At 36.0% G+C, this 16,722-nt stretch overlaps 1 protein-coding gene across 10 annotated transcripts in view; it reads right to left on the reverse strand.

The window, feature by feature from the left end:
* FAM237B (family with sequence similarity 237 member B) overlaps positions 1 to 16,722 on the reverse strand; it is a 167,725-nt gene that overhangs the window by 25,870 nt on the left and 125,133 nt on the right. Inside the window, exon 12 of one of the 10 annotated variants that reach the window (XR_008420546.1) lies at positions 10,110 to 10,696. The exons of the other annotated variants lie outside the window; for them this stretch is intronic. The gene's annotated coding sequence lies outside the window, so the exon portion shown is untranslated. Of the gene's footprint in view, positions 1 to 10,109; positions 10,697 to 16,722 lie in introns of those variants that run through there. 10 annotated transcript variants of the gene reach the window in all.

The following is a 16,722-nucleotide window of genomic DNA, read 5'->3' on the forward strand; positions in this document are numbered from 1 at the left end:
AAAGTTGAAAACTTTGCATTCTCCTACGTCTAAAAATCCAATCAATTACCAAGTGTTGTTGATTCCATTTTGGAATCTGTAGCTTCCAGTTTCACATATAAAATACCACCACTTCTGCTGTATACTCATATATCATAAAGACCAACCCTAATACAACACGAAGGAGACTATACAAGCATGTGAATGTCAGGAGGGAACGTTAGGACAATGCTGGGGTCTAGCTAGCAAACAATGTGACAGGAAAGATGAGCACTGACGATGTTAGGGTCCCCGAGGAAGAAGGTATCTTTCCTAATAGGTCTAGCAGAAAAAAATTCTAGAGGTAAAACTAATTGGCTCAATTTAGATCATGTGCCCATCTGTGAACCAATAATTATAACCTAGGAATGGACTCTCCTAGTTGAGTAGATCAGGGTCATGTGCCTACCAGTGGCTCTTGAGGGGAAATTGTGCCCTCTCCAGCTGAACCACTGAATCAGAAAGAAAGGAATACCAAACAGAAAAATATCATTATGTTTGCTGCTCTACCTCGCACTTCAACTGCTTCTCTCGAACAGCCTCATATTACCCTGTCTCTTAGCCCTCCTTTTCTTTTCTTTTTTTTAATAACTGAAGTTCAGTTTATTTTCTGCATATTCTAATTATCAAAGGAATTATGCTTGCTTTATTTTTTTAAATATAATTTATTGTCAAGTTGGCTAACATGCAGTGTATACAGTGTGCTCTTGGTTTGGGGGGTAGATTCCCATGATTCATCGCTTACATACAACACCCAGTGCTCATCCCAACAAGTGCCCTCCTCAATGCCCATCACCCATTTTCCCCTCCCCCCCACTCCCCTATCAACCCTCAGTTTGTTCTTTGTATTTAAGAGTCCTTATGGTTTGCCTCCCTCCCTCTCTGTTTGTAACTATTTCTCCCCTTCTCTTCCCCCATGGTCTTCTGTTAAGTTTCTCAAGTTCCACATATGAGTGAAAACATGATCTGTCTTTCTCTGACTGACTTACTTCACTTAGCATAATACCCTTCAGTTCCATCCACGTTGCTGCAAATTTTGCCCTCCTTTTCAAGTGGTACATAGCTGACAAACTACTCTTTCTGAAACCCAACTTGGATCAAGCTTTTTCTTTTATCAAGATCTTCCCCAAATACCTCCTCACTGCTTACAAAATACTTAGTCCTTAATCTGGCATTCACATTCTTCCACAATCTTGCCCAAAATGCTTTTCTAGCCTAATCTGCAATTTTTCACCTTTCTGAAAAACTGATTTACTCACTCTCCTCCAAAAATGTCTTTGTCTCCATGGTCTTGCTCACACTGTTCACATCCTTTATTCTCCAAGGAAGTCTTTCTCACCTTTCTTTCATTATTCAAAATCCACTCATCCTAAAGTACAACTCAAAGTCTACTTCCATTTAATTTTCTAAAGTCATCCTATTCATCCCAAAGGAACTCCTCTCCCCTTCTTCCTCAGAATAACATTTTTGTTGTATTATTATATGACCAATATGATGCACTGCTTTATTCTATCATGAATTCATATTTCAATAAATAACACATACTATCTACCTATATCTACCTATCCAGATTGCAAACTTCTTAAAGGCAAGGATCATGGCTTGTATTTCTTTTCAGTGCAAGTAAGGCTTAGCTTACAATTAATAAACAGGTGTTTATTTGATTTTGATCATACAACCCTGTATATGTATAGGTATGAATGTCTTTAACCCAGTTTGGGAATCTGACTCTGATCAATGTACTATAAGGAAAAAAATACCAAGTTTCTATTGAGTCTTTAGTCACTGTACAATGACACTCACATGTATTTTTTTTAATCCATTTAACACATTTGCTTCAACCAGAGAAAGAGCTGTTCAGTAATTAGGAAAGTACTGCAGTTCTAAAAATCTGTGTACTTTTGGGGTGCCTGTGAGGCTCAGTCGGTTAGACATCCAACTCTTGGTTTCAGTTCAGGTTATGATCTCACAGTTCGTGAGTTCAAGCCCAACACTGGGCTCTGTGCTGCCAGTGTGGAGCCTGGTTGAGATTCTCTCTCTCTCCCTCTCTCTCTGCCCCAACCCCACTAATACTCTCTCTCTCTTTCTCTCTGTCTCTCTCTCTCTCTCAAAATAAATAAACTTTAAAAAATATGTATAATTTCTCTTACATATCTGCATAAAATGAATTGCAACTTTCTAAAATGAAGTGAATTGTTGACACAATAATCTAGATGATTTTAACCAAGAGATAAATACTGCTACTCCAATCTAGTTATCTACAATGATTAGATTTACTACATACTGCTATGTCACTTTTTAAATGTTTATTCATTTTTGAGAGAGAGACAGAGACAGAGAGATAGAGAGACAGAGTGTGAGCAGGGGAGGGGTAGAGAGAGGGAGACACAGAATGCAAAGCAAGCTCCAGGCTCTGATCTGTCAGCACAGAGCCTGGCACAGGGCTCGAACTCACAAACTGTGAGATCATGACCTGAACCAAAGTTGGATGCTTAACCGACTGAGCCACCCAGGCGTCCCAATACTGCTATGTCACTTTTAAAGGAGGCTCTTTGGACAAAAGCACAGTCAATGCAAATTGCTTCCAGGAAACCATTTCTGAAAGAATTTGGCTGTTTATGTCTTTGGCCAGAATGATTTGAGTTTGGCTTACAGTCTCTATTTTGCTTTCCTGATGGAAACATCTACTCACATTATACTCACTGCAAGGATGCCTCGCCAAAAGAAAACCCACACTTCTTCATCATGAAAGGATGATAACAGATAGACAACTGGCATGTACTCTAAATGAAATCAACCCAGCCATCATTTCATTCTTCTTACCAAGTGTCTAATAAAACACATCACTGTTCTAGGTATTATGATAAACACTGTACGAGGTGTTGCAGATATACAAAATCATCCAAAGGTTATTCTAGAAAGAGAAGCAATACAAAATAATAAGCATGCTCTACATCAATAATAGGATAATAAGTGCCATACGTAATTAGAGAGAGAGTTTTGTGTGGGCTGGGAAAACACAAGAGAGGCTTCCTAAAGGAAAGAGATCAAAACAGTAGATCATTAGTAGAGGTGGGTCGAGTCTCATCAGGGGATAGGACTGCAAATGACATATTGTAGGCCAAAAAGATGTAAAAAGAGAGATTACACAAGGGCATAGTAAGTGAAAGAAGCTAAGTAATTTGGAAGTACACTAGAGAAGAGTTCTAATAGTCTGTGTTTTATCCTATAGACAATGGAGATTTTTTTTAAAATTTGGAGCATCTGTGAAATAGTGTTTTAATATCAAAATGAGAAATAATTAAATCACTAAACTAATTTTTGGAGAAAAAGAGACAATTAAAAATAATCTTTTTAAACAAAATCACAGATAGCTTAGAAAGGAAGTAATAAAGGTCAGAGTCAGCATGATGAGGAGAAAGCATAGATTCTAACAGTATAGTGGTTAGACCATAAAAAGTAATAATATTATATAACTGAAATAATTTAGCACTTTTATTCACATTTAGTGCATTTTCCTGATTATAAAACAATGCATATTCATTGCCTAGAAAAATCTCTTAGAAATTTAAATGTGTAAAATATAACTGGGAACTTGGTAAGAAGGAAAATTTATAAATAAAAATGTAAAAACTCTTGTGATATAAAAGGAATGTATCAAAAATCTTTGCTCTAAAATTACATTGTTTTTAGGGAGAACGTCATTCAAAACCCATTTACAGATACTTTTGACGTGGTTATATCAAACTTTTATCTAGTTTATCAGTTTATTGCACTTTGGATACAAGGACTTAGAGGAGTTTTACTGCTAGGTGCTGGCATATTAATATCAGAAAGTTAAAGCTCATGGTGAGAACAGTCCTAAAAAGTATGAAAAATGTACACTCGTTGTTAGAGTCATCCCCTTACATATAAAACAAACAGCTACTTGCATCTAAAATCATTGTAATTATAACAAAGTAATTTACATTCCTAATGACCTTGCATCATAAAGAAAACATAAAATTACATAGCATTTAATATGTCTAGTACGGCTTGAGAGATTACTATCAATAATATTTTTTTAAAAAGTTTTCAGACTTAAGGGGCACCTGGGTGGCTCAGTCGGTTTAGCGTAGGACTTTGGATCAGGTCATGATCTAACGGTTCATGAATTTAAGCCCCGCGTGGGGCTCTGTGCTGACAGCTTGGAGCCTGGAGCCTGCTTCAGATTCTGTGTCTCCCCCTCTCTCTCTGCCCTTCCTCTGCCTGTGCGCTCTCTCTCTCTCTCTCTCTCTTAAAAATAAAACAAAATAAACATTTTTTTAAAAACCTTCAGACTTCAAAGAGAAATTTTCAATTATTTAAATAATTTCATAATTATTCAAAATAATAAGCTGTGACAATAAGAGTTTGGGAAAGTTGTCTATTACAACATTTTAACAATTAGAATAATATTAAAATTTTAAAGAAGAGGGGAGCCTGGGTGGCTCAGTCGGTTGAGTGTCCGACTTCAGCTCAGGTCACGATCTCACTGTCTGTGAGTTCGAGCCCCGCGTGGGGCTCTGTGCTGACAGCCCAGAGCCTGGAGCCTGCTTCGGATTCTGTGTCTCCCTCTCTCTCTGCTCCTCCCCCGCTCATGCTCTGTCTCTCTCTCTGTCAAAAATAAATAAGCATTAAAAAATAAATAAATAAATAAATAAATAAGAAGAGAATGAAAGTTGCAATTATATCAAAAGTCAATATGACTCTAAGAATGACCTATAGAAACATCTGGAACACAAGGACACAGGCATAGAAGTCACTATTTCAACAAGTTTTTAACACTATTTCTTGGTCCAAATGCCAACACACTTAAAAGGAGCTTTTCTTATTGAATCAAAATCTCTTTCTAGCAAAAATTTAAAGCATAAATTTGGAATTCTTTAAATTTAAAGCACAATATGGTTATAGAATAATAGAAGGATTTAATAAAATCATTATGCCTCTTAATAGGTTCATTATAGCTAGAAATTCAGGTTAGCAAAAGTCAAACAGGAAAAACAAGGATTTTAATAGTTGGGTATAAGATAAGAAGTGCTAACTGAAATACCTATCATACCTATTTTATGTTTTGTGGCTCTGAACATTTACTAATTTTTCCTGCCTACATTTTTCCTCTTTCAGTAATTTCGTCATTCTGGCATTCAGCCTTTCCCAAAGCTCTTTGGCTCTGAAGGAACATGACCTGTTCCCCAAGCTACAGGAGTGCACTCTGGATCAAACCATACCTGAAACTCTCTCCTATTGGATTTTCAATTATGAAAGTCAGTATATTTCTTTTATTGTTGTAGTCATTTTGAATAGATTTTTGTCACATTATAAAAATGTTTTTAATTATATATTTGTATGTGTGTATGAAATATGTACATGAATGCACAGTTAAAATAATAATGAAATTAACACTCATGTGACAGACATCCAGCTTAAGAAATAAAATATTAGTGTTTCAGAAGGCCCCAAGTGCCCCTCCTTATTGTAGCTTGCTCCTCACTCCCACCCCCAGAGATAGACAGCAACCTGAATTTTTGGTTAATCATTCCCTTGCTTTCCTTTATCATTTTAGCTCCTATGTATAAATCCCTGTACAAAACTACTTTTAAAATAATACTAAGATGTTATTTTACTATTTTTTAAAGATTTTTTTAAAGCTTATTTATTTATTTTGAAAGAGTGTGAGCAGGGGAGGGGCAAAGAGGGGGAAAGAGAATCCCAAGCAGGCTCTGAGTTGTCAACAAAGAGTCCGATCTGGCGCTCGACCCCACGAACCATGAGATCATGACCTGAGCTGAAATGAAGAGTCACACGCTTAACCAACTGAGCCACCCAGGTGCCCCAAAATAATACTACGATGTTATTTGACTTTTTAACTTTCATTCTCTCACAAGTGAACAGTGGAGTTTTCCAGAGGCTACATGACTTGTGGTATTGCAACAGACTGAGTACAGAAACAACTAGGAGAATCAGGCTGCCCGTTAAGCTCGGCATTACAGAAATCTTTCAAAATATATGAAACAGTGCCACTTTTCTCACTTTTTGTTTTGGAAAATACACTAATTTTTCAAAAACTTATTTATGTTCACATGTAATTGGTCTATTATTGTTATTTTGAAATTAAATAATAAATATTTTTTAAATCTCTCAGGTTTAATTTGGTAAAAATTGATAGATATAACCCACAGAAACAAAAACTCTTAGGGGTTCTCCAATAATGTTTAAGAGTGTAAACAGGTTCTGAGACAAAAGTATCTGAGGCAAATAACAGGAATAGTATTGCTAGGGTGAATACCATGCACATGTTTTCAACCATTTTTCTTTTGGATTGCCATTGCTCTTATAAATTTGTACAGTTTTTATTTTTGGATGCTAATAGTTTGCTTATACGCATAGCACGTATGTTTTTACAACATGACTAGTACTCTTCAATCACTTTATGGTTTCTTTTGGTCATAAGGAGCTTTAATTTCTGCATCAAATGGATACATCTTTTCCTCTTTCGGTTCACATCTTTGTACGTATGTCTTATTTAATAGATCTATCCCTACTCAAAGGTCACAAAGATATTTTCCTATGTTTTTTCTCTTTTTTAATTTTTATTTAAATTCTAGTTAGTTAACATACAGTGCAATCAATATTGGTTTCAGGAGTAGAATTCGGTAATTTATTTCTTACATCACTTACTGTGCTCTTCGTTACAAGTGCCTTCCTTAATCCATGTCACCCATCTAGCCCATCTCCCACCTACCTCCCTCCATCAACTGTCAGTTTGTTCTCTATTCTTAAGAAACCAAAGCAGGAGGAATCACAATCCCAGACTTTAGCCTCTACTACAAAGCTGTAATCATCAAGACAGTATGGTATTGGCACAAAAACAGACACATAGACCAGTGGAATAGAATAGAGAACCCAGAATTGGACACAAATGTATGGCCAACTAATCTTTGACAAAGCAGGAAAGAGTATCCAATGGAAAAAAGACAGTGTCTTTAGCAAGAGGTCCTGGGAGAACTGGATAGCAACATGCAGAAGAATGATACTAGACCACTTTTTTACACCATAGACAAAAATAAACTCAAAATGGATGAAAGACCTGAATGTGAGACAGGAAACCATCAAAACTCTAGAGGAGAAAGCAGGAAAAATCCTCTCTGACCTCAGCCGCAGCAATTTCTTAACGCATCTCCAAAGGCAAGGGAATTAAAAGCAAAAATGAACTACTGGGGCCTCATGAGGATAAAAAGCTTCTGCACTGCAAAGGAAACAATCAACAAAACTAAAAGACAACCGATGGAATGGGAAAAGATATTTGCAAATGACATATCGGACAAAGGGCTAGTATCCGAAATCTATTAAGAACTCCCCAAACTCCACACCCGAAAAACAAATAATCATGTGAAGAAAGGGGCAGAAGACATGAATACACACTTTTCAAAAGAAGACATCCAGATGGCCAACAAACACATGAAATGATCCTCAATGTCACTCATCATCAGGGAAATAAAAATCAAGGCCACACCGAGATACCACCTCATACCGGTCTGAGTGGCTAAAATGAACAAATCGGGAAACTATAGACAGATGCCAGCGAGGATGTGGAGAAACAGGAATCCTTTTGTACTGTTGGTGGGAATGCAAACTGGTGCAGCCGCTCTGGAAAACAGTGTGGAGGTTCCTCAAAAAATTAAAAATAGAACTACCTTATGACCCGGTAATAGCACTGCTAGGAATTTACCCAAGGGATACAGGAGTGCTGATGCATAGGGGCACTTGTACCCCAATGTTTATAGCAGCACTTTCAGCAATAGCCAAATTATGGAAAGAGCCTAAATGTTCACCAACTGATTAATGGATAAAGAAGATGTGGTTTATATATACAATGGAATACTATTTGGCAATGAGAAAGAATGAACTATGGCCATTTGCAGCAACGTGGATGGAAATGGAGGCTATTATCCTAATTGAAATAAGTCAGTCAGAGAAAGACAGATAGCATATGTTTTCATTCATATGTGGATCTTGAGAAACTTAACAGAAGACCAGAGGGGAACAGAAAGGGGAAAAATAGTTACAAACAGAGAGGGAGGGAGGCAAACCATAAGAAAACCTCAGAGAAGAAACTGAGGGTTGATAGGGGGTGGAGGAGAGGGGAAAATGGGTGATGGGCATAGAGGAGGGCACTTGTTGGGATGAGCACTGGATGTTGCATGGAAGCCCGTTTGACAAAAAATTATATTTAAAAAAAAAAGAGCCTCGTTTCCCTCTCTTTTTTTCTCCCTCCCATATGTTCATCTGTTTTATTTGTTAAAATTCCACATATGAGTGAAATCCTGTGTCTTCTTCCTTAAAGATATTTTCCTAGGTTTTCAAGTTTCCCTCTCATAGTAAGTCTTTCGTTTTCCTAGAACTAATTTTTGTGGGATAAAGTACAACTTCACTTTTTTTCATAAAATGAATTTGTGTAAGAATATAAACAATAGCACTTCCTTCCCACTGACAGACAAGGCCTGCTCTGCCATAAATCACACTTTTTTTCTCTGTGCCCGGGGAACGGATGTTGTCTGTTCTATTACCTTGGCCTGTTTATCTAACCCTATGTTATACAGTTTTCACAGTTTTGTATTAGCCTTGTGTCTGAAAGGAAAAATCATCTATATTCTTTTTCTCTGGGAATTTCATGCCTGTCCTTGACCTCTTGCTCTTCCGTGTCAATCTTGGAGTTAATGTGTCTAGTTCCATGAAAAATCCTGACAGGATACCTATTGGAGTCACACTGAATTTATAGATATATTTGGGGACAATTGCATTTTCATGATACTGAGTCTTTCTACCCAAGTTTACAGAAGAACTTTAAACATTGAAGATTAGAAAGTCTGGAAATTTCTTTATTACATAACTGCATAATAAAGGTGAGAACAAAAGAAATGTTGTCCCAGCATTTTTAAGCCAATGGCCTACTTAAGGTAAAACCTTAAGGTAAAACCTACAAAGGTAAAACCTTTAATGATTTGCATAAATACTGGATTGTTCAAAATTAACCAACAGGAGAAGAGTGAAGAGATTATGAAAGCCTATAAATGGTATCTTTCCCAGTGTCTCTGTTTATTAAACAATTTTATATCTTCTTTATTAAAATGTTCAATTCTTTTGTGCTTTTATTGGAGCCTAAAGTTGCTTCTGTTTTGAATTTGTGTGAGCTATTTAAATATTTGACATTAATCTTTTGTTAAGTTACAGCAAACATTTCCCCTCAGTGTATGTTTTTTAAAAACACAGAACTTTAACTCTTATTTAGTTGAAATTATAATTCTTTATCTTTGGGATTGCTTCCATTTATTCAAACATAAAGAATCCTTTCCCCACTAGAAATATGACTAATGTTCACTTCGGTTTTATCTGATTTTCTTTATCATATGACTTAAATTTTGACCCTTTGACATAAATAGAATTTATTTTGGAGTGTTATAGGAAATTAAGTATTATAAAACAATTGTCATGTATAAATGCTGTGGTCAGTTCTTATAACATTTGTATAAAATGAAATGGCCATATCTTTTTTAGAGATAGTTGGATTTACAGTGATAAAATTCCAACATTTCAAAGTGCATTACAATTTTACTTAAATGTGTTTTAAAATAAATAAACTAGGTTAAAAATAACTTTAAAAAAATAAAAGTGATTATAAAATAGACTCCTGTTTTATATCTCTTCCTTTCCTAATCTTCTCTGATCCCTTTATAGTCATAGGGCCAAACATTTATGTTTATAGAACTAGCACTTGGGTTTTGTTTCTTGAAGCTGATTTCTTTCATGAGTATTAATGACAGGATTTGTAATGTTGGAGATAACTCAATTATTCCGGAAACCTACATCTTAAACCAGGCATTAAAAAATGATGAAATGACATGAAACCATGAAATAATGTCTTTGTGATTTTTTTAAAATAATAAAACAAAGAAAGAAATAGTCTCCTGAAAAAAAGTGCTAATGGAGATATTTTTTAAGGAGTTCTTATGAGAGAGATGTAAAATGGGTATTACTGATCAAAAAGAAAATGAACTTTTTTTGGTCCTTAAACAAGCTACTGTACCACTGCATAACAACTTGCCCCAATATTGACAGTATAAAACAACAATTGTTTACTTCTCACAGTTCTGTGAGTTGACTGACCTCATTCTGGTGATTCTCCTTTGGAGTCTTTCATGCTTTCATCATCCGGTGGTAGCTGGGGCTGACTTCATCTGATGTTTTGTGTTGGACATCCAAGACAGCTTCTTCCCTCACATGATTTACACCTTAACTGGGCAGACTGGTCAGGTGTCTGTCTCTTTATGTGGGCTCTCAATGAGTCTAGATTGGGTTTCCTCACAGCATGGTGGTCTCAAGGTAAATTTCAAATGGCTGCTTGCTTCCCCCAGAATAAGAGTTCTAAGAAACCAAGGCAGAGGCTACAAGGCTTCTTGTGTTCTATCCTTAGAAGTCACAAAGCATCACCACTACTGCAGTCTATTTGTTAAATGGGGCCAGCCCAGGTTCAGTGTGGGGAAAGACTACACAAAGGCATGAATACCGGAAGGTGTAATTCACTGGGAGGCCATCTCTGAAGACCAGCTACCACAAGAACTTTCTACAACATTTTACATGGTGGCTGTTAAGATGGTGCCTAAAATGATATCAAAAGAATATGATGGGTTAAAAAAGAAAAAAAAAATCAGGAATGACTCTTTAATACTGTGCAGCCAAGTGTGAATTTTCTAGTTAATTTTTCAATCTTTAAATAATCCATATCTTCTCTACTTCTGACCATTTTACCTTCTGCTACTTTGGAGAATTTTGCTGTGTATTCAAACTGATACCAAATGAGAAAAGGGCAGACCACTAATCACCTTCCAACTAGGTGATACCACATGAAAGTTTGGCACCTTGAAAGGCACATCTCTCTATTAAGTACTAGGTGACATGACAACTTATCACAGAACAATAGTTGGTATACTGAAAATGTCAGAATTTTAGACCTTGAAGGCACTTGACGATCAGTCTTCGTAGTCAAGACACTATACCTAAGACCCAGAGTAATAAGCAACTTGCTAAAAGTTCACGTAAGTCATTGAAGACTTTCTAACTCCTATTCCACAAATTTGCACTGCAACATGCTGCCTTTTTCATTTACCTACTAGTATTTCAACTCAAACTCTAAGCTATGAACAAGGCGACTAAACTTGGGTATGGTTGATCTTTATTAAATTTTAAGACTTAAAAAGTGATGGCAGTGAGGTAGTGGAGAGTATAGAGTGATGTATGGAGAGAAAAAAAAAAAACAACAACAAAAAAACCTAAGCTTATTCTAAACCAGTGTTTCCCAAACTTGAAGTATGAAATCTTTTTAAAGAAGAAAGAAGGGGGACAAGTCCTCAATAGCCATGTTGTGGACTTACATTTTTTTATTAAAAATTACAGGAATAGGGGAGCCTGGGGGACTTAAGCACCTAACTTCGGTTCAAGTCATGATCTCATGGTTCATAAGTTCAAGCCCCGCGTTGGGCTTTGTGCAGACAGCATGGAGCCTGGATCCTGCTTCAGAGTCTATGTCTCCCTCTCTCTTTGCCCCTCCCCTGCTCACATTCTATTTCTCTGAAAATAAATAAACATTAAAAAAAAACTTTTTAATTACGAGAATATATTCAAATGTAAAACTTAGTATAAATTTCTTATGCTTAGAGCATGTACACAACTATAAAACCAAACAAGTTTGCAAGTTGTTAAATAATATCTAGCATTTACACTAGTTAATAAGTACTAGGCTCTTTACTTACACTGTCTCATTCAATATTCGTAACAACCACTGTTAGGTGGACACTATTATTATACCCATTTAATAGATGAGGAAATTGAGACTGAGACAAGAGTCAGCAACAGACTGAGCAACTTGTTCTGTGTCACACAATTGTAAGTGGGAGAACAGGCTTTCACAAAAAGTTCAAAGCTAATTAAGTGAATGTAAAGAACAATATTGTTTGATAGAAGTTAAATGACTGCTTGTAAAAGGTGGGCATGGTACTAACTATAACTCTGTAGATCTTCAGGGTTTAACATACATAAATTAAAATGTAGGGCGCCTGGATGGCTCATTTGGTTGAGTTTCCAACTCTTGATTTTGGCTCAGGTCATGATTCCAGGGTCATGGAATTGAGCCCTGATTGGGCTCCTTTCTGAGAATGGGGCCTGCTTAAGATTCTCTCTCTCTCCCTCTGTCCTTTTCCTCTGCTTGTGCTCTAAATACATACATACATTTTAAAGAGATTTTTAAAAATAAAATAAATAAAATAAGAGTGAGTAATTTCTTCCATCACTTTTTTCTCTTCTGTCAACCGCTAAATATACCTTAGTAGAGCACAGATTTAATGTTATCTGGTCTTCACTCGAAGGGGATGCCTTGTTAGAAATTGTCTACATCTGCTCACTCATTAAGGTTTTGGGGGTTTTGGGGTTTTTAAATTTTTTTTAATGTTTTTATTTATTTTTGAAGGAGAGAGACAGAGCATGAGTCGGGGAGGGGCAGAGAGAGAGACACACACACAGAATTTGAAGCAGGCTCCAGGCTCTGAGCTGTCAGCACAGAGCCCGACAGGGGGCTTGAACCCACAAACTGTGAGATCATGACCTGAGCTCATGAAGCCAGACGCTCAACCGACTGAGTCACCCAGGCGCCCCTATTTTGTTTTGTTTTGTTGAGACAATCCCTGATTACTATTTTTTTTAATTATTGAGATATAATTCACATACTATAAAGTCTACTATTTTAAAGTGTACAATTCAGTGGTTTTGAGTATATTCACCAAGTTGTACAACCATCACTATGATTTAATTCCAGAATATTTTCATCATTTCAGAAAGTAAGCCCCTACCCATTAAATGGTCATTCCCTACCCCTTCCTCACCAGGTAGTAGATTAGCAATTCCTAATTCATTTTCTGTCTGTATGGATTTGCCTATTCTGGACAACTTATATAATGGAATCATAAAATATATGGGCTTTTGAGTCTGGCAGCCTTCATTTAGCAGACATTGTCAAGATTCATCCACACATTGTATCAGTACTTCATTCCTTTTTATAATAATATGTGAATAATATCCCCTATATGGATATACTACCTTTTATTTATACATTCCTTATTTGATAGACTTGATAGACATTGGGTTCTGAGCTATTTAAATAGTACTGCAATGAACGTTTGTGTGCAAGTTTCTGTATTCTGTATTTCTGTAGACATGTTTTCAACACCAAGAAATGGAACTGTCAAACTGTTTTCCAAAGTAGCTGCACCATTTCACATTTCCATCAGCAATGTATAGGGGTTCTAAATTCTCCCCTTCCTCGCCAACATTGATATTATGATACTGACTTTTGGATTACACCCATCCAGTGGATGTGAAATGATATCTCATGTGGTTTTGATTTGCATTTCTCTAAGGACTAATGATGTTGAGTATCTTTCCATGATCTTATTGGTCATTTGCATATCTTATTTGGAGAAATATGTATTGAAATCCTTCATCCATTTTATAATTGGGTTTTTTGTCTTTTTTTTAGTCAGCTGTAAGAGTTCTCTCAGTAAGGTTTGACAGGGTAATATTGCTAGGTACCAATGTAATAAAAAATGCAAAAAAAAAAAAATGGGATCTGAAATTGCATGGTTATTGTGAGTTATAAGATGGTCATCCATGAGATCCAGAATCAAATCTGCTTGTACCAAAATTTTTTTCATTATTTTTAAACACACATTTTTAGGGGTGCCTGGCTGGCTCATCAGTAGAGCATTGTTACTCTTTATCTAGGGTTTATAAATTCAAGCCGCATATAGGGTGTAGAGATTACCTTAAAAAGTCTTTAAAAAAACACATTTTTAAATGTGTGTGGAGAAACAGGGGATGGGAATTAAAGCATACACTTATCATGATAAAACAGTAAAAATGATTTTAAAATATGCATTTAAAACTTTTTTTAATGTTTATTTTTTTTTGAGAGAGAGAGAGAGAGAGACACACACACACACACACACAGAGTATGAGTGGGGGAGGGGCAGAGAGAGATTGGAAGACAGAATCTGAAGCAGGCTCCAGGCTCTGAGCTGTTGGCACAGAGCCCCAATGTGGGGCTTGAACCCACAAGCTGTGAGATCATGACCTGAGCCGAAGTCAGATGCTTAACTGACTGAGCCACCCAGGCATCCCTTAAAATATGCATTTTAAATGTTTAATAAAGAAATATTCCCCGGGATGCCTGGTTGAGTGTCCAAATCTTGATTTTGGCTAGGGTCATGACCCTAGGGTCCTGAGATCAAGTCCCAAGTAGGGCTTTATGCAATATAATGAACTATATAGTGATTAAGAATTATAACTATCTAGACCATGTTTATATATGGAAATACATTCTACAAAATACCTTTTAATACAGATGCATATTCATATACTTTAATAGATTTAGAAATATTCTGTCATTTTTTCCTCAGACAATATCCATAAAATATATTCTTATAAATCTATTGAAATATACAAATGTACTTATGTTTCTATATAATTTTGTCTTCAAACTAAACCTATTTTAAACAGATGGTATGTATATTTATAAATCTATTAAAATATATGAATGTGCACTGACAAAAAAAGTATGTTCATTGGATCCTTTGGTTTCAAAAAAGCAGTTTCACAAAAAATGGTTCTATTTTATGAAGAAGTATTCCTCACAAAGTTTCAGTGCTCAAAATAAATTTGGGAATTTGTGGAAAATAGATTAAGTAAGTCTTTACAGTAGAAATTCTGAGCCTCTAATCCATACTATGCATTGTGAATCATGAAAATGAAAAAGTTCTTTTTATTATTTATCTCAAAGTCTGTTGTTTTTATCATGATTTATATTACTTTACTTGCATAAATCAATTGGTATAAATCTTATTTGCATTTGTTTACTAATTTAGCTTCCCCACCAAACTACAAATTCTAACAGGCCAGATAAGTTTATCTGTGTTCTTCATTGTTTCTAGTGCCGCAGCCAGGGGATACAGTAGGAGTTCAATAAATATTTTTGTAGTGAATGAATTACTGGCAGAGCATCTTGAGGAACCACTGCATGGTTACACATCTTAAGAACTACCATTCTAAAGTTACTCAATTGTGTAATAACTTCAAAAAAACTTGTGTTAACACCTCTAGGCCACTAGAGATCCATTTAATAAAATTATTGCTGCACTTGAGTGGAATCAATTACTACTTCAGGGAACTGTAGAGATTTCTCAGAGAGCACATCATGATCTGGAAAAATCTTGCAAAATAATTTTTATATTCTAAAACTCCAACTGAAAAACAGTAGTAAAAATTTCAGTTACCCTGGAATAAGCTGAAAGGAATCATGCTTTTCATCAATGCCAACAATTTTGTGGGACACAATTGGCAACATGAGATTTTCCATCAGGGATATTTAATAGTTCAAATATGAAAAGGAGACATTCCTTCTGGCAATTGCAAATTATTGACTGATTCTCTTTTAAGTGATTTTGCATACAACTTGACCTTTGGGTGGGAGGGGGATAGTCCAATGTTAAGATAGCTTTTAAAAATACTTAAAATACATGGTTTAGGGGTGCCTGGCTGGTTTAGTTGGTAGAGCATATGACTCTCGATCTTGGGGTTGTGAGTTCGAGCCCCAGGTTGGGCGTAGAGATTACTTAAAACAATAAAATCTTTAAGAATAAATAATTAATAATAATAATAATAAAATATATGGTTTACCTACATGTTTTGCACAATAATTAACAGCTTTAGGATAGTTAGAAAATGCTTCATTTTTAAATAACCCTTTGTGAAAGTTTATAATGCTATTGTTTTTTCTGAAAAAACACATGAGGAAGCTGCATGCTTTTCATTAACAACTAAGATTCATGAATTTCCTCCCCTTGTCCTCCAGAGTGCTAAAAAATGCTAATTTCATTGAGAGTACAATTGAAGCAAAATAATAAACATTGGTATAAAATTTAATTATTTTTTTTCCAGTTACCAAAATGGAAAGAATTTCACCAGCTGTCAATACCCCAACATCACTAAAAGCTTAGCTTATGCCTAAACTTTAAACCTTAATAATATTTGGCGGTAGGGGACGGGGCAAATGTCAAGTCAAACAAAGAATGTATTTCCAAACCAGCATTTGCAAAGGTTAATCTGTGAATGGACTACAGAGGGGAAAGTGCAGTTGTCCAATGATCAATCAGAGACCCCCTTCTCGGTTCCCCCCCACCTCCGGTTAATAAACCACCAGAGAGATCATTTTTAAACTTAATTTGCTGAAATGAGAATTAACGTATGAAAAAAAAAGTTACCCGAATTTGAGAATTTTCCCAAATTGATTTTAATTGTGAAAACAAAGATCTCTTGCAAAAGATAAAGGAGTCCTGACTAGGTAATCTGCAGGGAGAAAATTTACAGAATCCCAAAGCCAAAAGAGTCCTTACAGCTCAGAGATTCCCTGGGCATTCAAGGCCATCGAGGCCCCAAGAGTTAAGTGGCTTTCTTAGGAACACAGTTCTCCTGACTCCCTGTCTAACCCCTCTGTTCCCCAACTCCACAGCTAGCTCGGCACCAGCTACAGTAAAGGTCAAAGTCAACAGACTAATCTGCATTCCGCAGGCTGTGAGGATC

The sequence above is a fragment of the Panthera pardus genome, unplaced genomic scaffold (assembly GCF_024362965.1).
Source record: "Panthera pardus isolate Hobbes unplaced genomic scaffold, ASM2436296v1 HiC_scaffold_8, whole genome shotgun sequence".
Taxonomy (NCBI): Eukaryota; Metazoa; Chordata; class Mammalia; order Carnivora; family Felidae; genus Panthera; species Panthera pardus.